Below are 6,000 nucleotides of genomic sequence, written 5' to 3'. Positions count from 1 at the left end.
TGGAATCGTGTGTGTGTGTGTGTGTGTGTGTGGGTGTGTGTGTGTGTGTGTCAAAGGGAGATGTCGTTCCCGACGGTGAGTAATGCTCTCCAGGCCTCGCGGCTGGCTGGCACTGCTCTGTCTCCCTGCAGGTGGGAATGAGTCACACACACTAGGACATGCTCTCTCTTTCTCTCTCTCTCTCTCTCTCTCTCTCTCTCTCACACACACACACATACACACACACAAATGGAGCTTCACCTATTTCATGACCACCTCGATGCGCCAGCCCAGCGACCATGGCAGCCAACTGGCCAGTAAACAACTTTCTGTCTTTCTGTCTGTCTTAAAACAGCGTGCGCACGCACACACACACACACACACACACACACACACACACACACACACACTTTCTCTCTCGTTACTCACGCACGTCTGACACATCCCTGTTAAATGCCAGTTTACATTAAAGTGGCGAGACGGTGCCTTCCCGTCTTTTCCGTTTATTCCTTCTTCTTCTTCTTCTTTTTCTTCTTCCGTCTCCACGTTTCTCCTGTAATTCTAATTATTGGAGCCTCTAAATCACAGGCGGCTGCGCGAGGAGCCATTGTTCCGTTTGCTTCGACACACACGGCAACATTAATACACACACGGTTGCATCACCTGCGGTAACAATGGATGCTCCATGTGAAGAGGCTGGGATTGAAACCGGATGCAGAGAGAAGTGGATTAACCGTTACGTCACTCCCTGGGTTCTCAATTTGCCCGTATTTTGATTTCTGTCTCTTGTCCCATTTTGTTCACATCAACATTAAAACAGAAGCAACATTTTGTGTGTTACGGCGACTTCCTCTTGTTGGGTGCAGGCGCCTGGCAGGGAATGAATTCATTATGCTAAACTGTCGGGCCCATCAATCAGAGGCAAAAAGGGAACTGTGCGAACGCGCGTTTGTTGGAGTGACTCTCAGATGCGTGCGCGTAAAACACCCTCTTCCATCATTTCCTAATCAGATATCATCATTTTCTCCAGCACAAGACTGAAATATGTCCGCCGGTGTTTGTATCACTCCATCAGGATTGAGCAAATGATGATGTGACAGTTACGCATAAGCCAACAGGCTGCGCTTGTGTGCGCTTGTGTGTGCGCTTGTGTGCGTTTGTGAGTGTGTCTAAGTGCGCTTTAATGATGTTCTATGGAATTGGTGATGTATGGCTGCTTCTGTGTGCAGATAAAACAGTTAAACACAGTAATTGCCATTTACTCTCAGCTGTGCTCGCATTCCCATGGGAGAGCTCAGTGGGTACCACACACAGACACGCACACACAGACACACACACACACAACCTTGGACTTCTATTATCTGTGAGCACCCTCATACATGTACTGTATTAGCCAGTTTCCTACTGTAACCATCCTCACTAAAAGGCCTGGTCCCCAAACCAATTCTAACCTTCACATTAAAACCACGTCTTGACCCTCAAACAGGCCTGTAGAGTTGTGGGGTCCGACCCAAATGTCCAGTAAAATGCATGTTTTGGTTCTCAATGTATAGCAAGCACGAGAACAAAGGTTTCAGTAGCTCTCTTCTCATACGTGCTGGTGCCACGTCGGTGTGTGTGTGTGTGTGTGTGTGGATAAAAAGCTCTGGTCCTGGCTGACTATCATCAATAATAAACTCTGGCCCGGGGCAGCCGAAGGGTCCTGGGTAAATTTACTCTTTGCTCTCCATTTCGGCCCACAGAATAAAGAAAAGGGAAAGGAGAAGGTTCCCACTTGTGATGAGATTTCTCTCAAGCTCATATTGATTTTCGTGCTGGATGTGAAATTGTTTCAACTTTAGAATTGCATGTGTGTGTCAGTATATGTGTGTGTGTGTGTGTGAGAGAGAGGGAGAGAGAGGGAGAGAGAGAGAGGTGCTTCCTGATACATAAATTAAGAGCACATAACTTTTCCACCAGGTCACTAAAACAACAGAACGCTCACCAGCCTCGCGAGCATGAATGTGTCGTTCAGGGAGGAACATAAATGACCCATTGTGTGTGTGTGTGTGTGTGTGTGTGTGTGTGTGTGTGTGAGATTAGGTGATCGCTGTGTTATATTCCCTACAGAGAAATAAAGAGTCTATTTCCCCTAAAAAAACATCAGTGCACAAAGGGTCTTTTGAAAAGGCAGAGTATGGATATATGAATGTGTGTGTGTGTGTGTGTGTGTGTGTATTTGGGGAGAGGGGGTTGGTACTGCTGATCCTGGCCCTCTGAACGCCCCTCAGCTGTGACCCACTGCCAGCGACGCCCAACAATAACCCTGTATGTGCACGTAAAGTCATCCGTGCACGTGCTGCCCTGGCTCAGAGTCAAGGGCACGTGTTTGTAGCGCACGCAGCTCCGTTTGGCTTTATTTCTTTAATGAAATAAAATGTTTGCAGTGAAAGGTCTTGACTGAATTTACTTGTGCTGTTTGTGCGTCGGTTTAAGTTCCGAGACGTGTTTATTCAGTTTGTGTCTCCTGAAAGTCCGATTCCAGCGGCTTTAATGAGCCCCAGATGGAACTAAAGGTATTATTCCGTCTGCTGAGACGCACACGGCAGGAAGTCCTCACCATCACGTGCACGCTTGCATCAGCTGCAGCTGAAACGAAATGGGAAGCGTCCTTGATGAACAAGCACGTTGCTGGCTAATCTCGTGCGCGGGTCTCACAGTGCACAGAACCACTTAATAATGCAATAATGTTGAAAAAGAAACTGGTTTTTTACACGTTTCTGGGTTCAACTTTTGTTTTGAAGTGTGAATCTTCTCCCAGTGCCTGAGTGAGTGTGTGTGTGTATGTGTGTGTGTGTGTGTGTGTGTTGCCCTTTGGCGACCTGTCCACGGTGCATCCCTGCCCCTCACGCTGTTACCACTGTTACCTCCGCAGCCCTGATTAGGAATAAGCGGCGGTTAACAGAAAATGGATGGAGGGACGTCTGCACAAATCTTTCCTTTTCATCCGGCCGCCCCGTCAGACCTCACCTCTGTCAGGCTTTAATGCCACGTTGCTCCAGTGTCACCAAGTGTTAATACCTTAGCTGTCATTGCCCCCCCCCCCACTTCCCCATAGATTCTGCTATATCACCCTTCACCTGCTTATATTAATGGTTTGTGCCGTTCCATCCCGCCACCCCCCTTTCATAAAGACAATGTTTAGTTTAAAGTCGCCAGTCAGACTGACAAACAGACAGTCTGATAGATGCTTTCCATTCTGCCCCGGAGATCAACGCTTTGCCACACACAGACCGGCACACAGGGGGATTATTTGGGAAAATTCCAGGGCATTTGTTCCAGAGTGGCACCGCGGGCCTCCGAACACCAGCGATTCAGTTAATGTCACTGTGTGAAAGCATCAATCTATCAACAAAACCCTACTTTGTAGGTCAAAAGGCTTTCAGTATAGCAGCAAAAGAGAGGGGGGGGGGGGGGGGGGACGGTGAGTAAGAGAAAGGCCTCGAGTGCGAGTGAAAGGAGAAAATTGTTACCATTACTGTGTAAAGGCAAAGAAAGTACAGAAAAAAGGGGGGGGGGGATGTGAAGGAATAATCAAGATGGTTATTTTTGTGCCAGATACTGCTGCTCCCTCACATTATCAGAATTGAGCATGCCTGTAATTTTATGGCGTCTGGGGGGGTGGGGGAGGGGACGCTGGCGGCAGGGAGAGGTATGGAAGACCCCATTGTTGTGACGGCAGATATCAAACACTCAGACGTTGTTAAGTGGCAATTTTCTTTTCTCTTTTCTTCCCGTAGAGTGATGATATTTCAACCCCCCCCCCCCGCAGGTTTCAGTCTGGGTCTGATCCCAATCACACACACCCCTTCCTGTAATGCAAAACATGTGTGGAGCCAATTAAGCGGCAGGCGAGGCTCCAGCCAAACGTGCACGTTGGGAGCAGCTATAACCACCTTCCCATCCTCCTACATGGGAAAAGAGAGGAATGAGGACAATTTACAGCCGTTTTAGGGAGTCCAGCGAGCACACAGGTGAGCTGTCCAAGAGCTCTGAAACCGTTCAGACAAAGGTCACATGACACATTCCTGGTTTAACATCAACAGGGCTCCACTTTAGACCGGTCCACCGTTAAGATGAGATCTCGAAGTTATCAAAAATTAGTGTTCAAACATTGAAGTCTTGCTTCAGCCAGGTTTGCTGTCCTCACAGGCACCAAACCTGTTCACCAAGAAAACCCAGGGAACCCAAGTGAGAGGGTGTCTCCCTGGTTGGATAGAAATCCTGGCTTGGACCATCTCTGGTGTTAGGGAACCAGGTGAGGGATGACGGGGCTATATCTCATCCATGATCCACCTGATGTAGCACTTTTAAGGGATTGTGGGTAAAGTTTTATAATCAAGGCTGTATCCTGACAAAGGAGGTAAAGCCTCAGAGTCACTCAGCAAGTCACGATGTGTTTTTAAAAAAAGTGAAGGTTTGAAAAAAAACAAAGGTTGACGCAACAAAAGGAAAGTCACGGTGCCACTTGGGCGCACGGGTTATTGGACACAAATGCGGCGGCATCGTTAGCAAACAGAGCTATAATTAGCGTGACACAAGCGTGACCCCACAGAGCAACACACACCTCACCTCTCCGGAGGTGCACTATCTGCAGCGCTGGGTCCCACGCAGACACTTCCTGCTAGTGCCAGGAACAATGGCTATTGTCGCGCTCCACGCCACCAACACGCCGTGACCTCAGCTCGGCGTCTCCGCTCACAATAAATCCTCCACCTTTAAATGGGGCGAGTGATGATGGATTAACAGGAGAACGGCGCCGATAAATACAAAACAACACTGTCAGGGTTATGGATAGGACTGAGCCTTAAAATTAAAAAGCGGGACTAGTTGTTATTTTGGTTCCCCGTGACAGTTGATTCCAATTTAGAAAATTCCGGCTCCTTACAAACAAAACAGGAATTCAAGATAAAATTCAATGGAATATCTGTTTCTTTCCCTTCCTTCACCTTGCTGTGTTCCCGTTCCGGTCCGAAAAGGGCTGTGATCCATTCCGGTGTTCTGTCTCACCCGGTCGACAGCTGTTACCTGCGCGTTCAGCTTCCTTTCAGAATCCGTTCCGCCTATTGGAAGTCCGGTCCGGGCTTTCACTCCGACCAATTATCGCAGATGAGCCGCACCTGCAGGAGCGGAACCAGTTCTTTAGCGTGGCGCAGTTTGGAGGAGTGAGTCTTCAGGTAAGTCTTCATCACTGCTGCTGCCTCCCACAAGAAACATAAAAACGTGGCGTAATTGTGAGCATGATGTGGTTCAAGCATCTTCATCATCGTCATCATTAATGGCTCCACCTCTTTATTGAGTAATTCGCCATTAATTTTAGGGTCTAAAATGACCCTGTTGTTGTTGTAAACTCCCCGTTTGCTATTTTTACCTTAAAACTAGAATATATAAATGCCTATAATATACTCGTCACGTGTTTTAAAGGAGGCCCATCAAGAGCTGATTCTGGATGTTCATTAGTCCTAAACTAAACATTCTTTATGTTTTAGAAAGAAACTTTGTGGTTGGATGAAAAGGAAGGAGGAGACTCAAAAGCAGCGATTGGTCCGTTCACTTGGAGTTAGAGGCCAGTTTAATGCGTTCCTGGTTTAAGTTGTTTGTGTCTTCAGAGCTTCTTAACTTTTACGTGGCTTTGGTCGCATCTCTGGGTTCAGATTAATTTTGGGTTCAGATTAATTTTGGGAGTTGGGGAGACCTGAAATAAAATGCTAATCACCACCCAGAGCAGGTAGAACATCTGGTGTTGCCTTCTGAAGAAGAAAGTGTAGGTTTTTAAAAACATGATCATGATGAAGTAACTTCATATGGAGCACACATATGTGCATTTAAGCAGAAGGGATGAAGCAGACGGAACACATTTACACCCCCCAGACAATGGAAACTTCTGTTAAAGAGAGAGAGAGAGATGGAGAGAGAAAGAAAGAGCTGTGTGTTCATTAATCAGCTGATGACACCACTCCAGTGGCCTTTGTGAAGTGGGAA

At 47.3% G+C, this 6,000-nt stretch overlaps 1 protein-coding gene across 4 annotated transcripts in view; it reads left to right on the top strand.

Annotated features, from left to right (window-relative positions):
- Positions 1–3,972: 3,972 nt before the first annotated feature.
- Positions 3,973–6,000, top strand: part of sox5 (SRY-box transcription factor 5) — a 148,680-nt gene continuing 146,652 nt past the window's right edge. For 3 of the 4 annotated variants that reach the window (XM_029825246.1, XM_029825244.1, XM_029825245.1), the window contains exons 1-2: positions 4,197–4,276; positions 4,998–5,195. The gene's annotated coding sequence lies outside the window, so the exon portion shown is untranslated. Of the gene's footprint in view, positions 3,993–4,196; positions 4,277–4,997; positions 5,196–6,000 lie in introns of those variants that run through there. The other variant, XM_029825248.1, reaches the window with a different exon arrangement.

This window comes from Takifugu rubripes, chromosome 18 (genome assembly GCF_901000725.2).
Source record: "Takifugu rubripes chromosome 18, fTakRub1.2, whole genome shotgun sequence".
NCBI lineage: Eukaryota > Metazoa > Chordata > Actinopteri > Tetraodontiformes > Tetraodontidae > Takifugu > Takifugu rubripes.
Note: the sequence above shows the minus strand (reverse complement) of the source record. Positions and strands in the feature narration are given on the sequence as shown.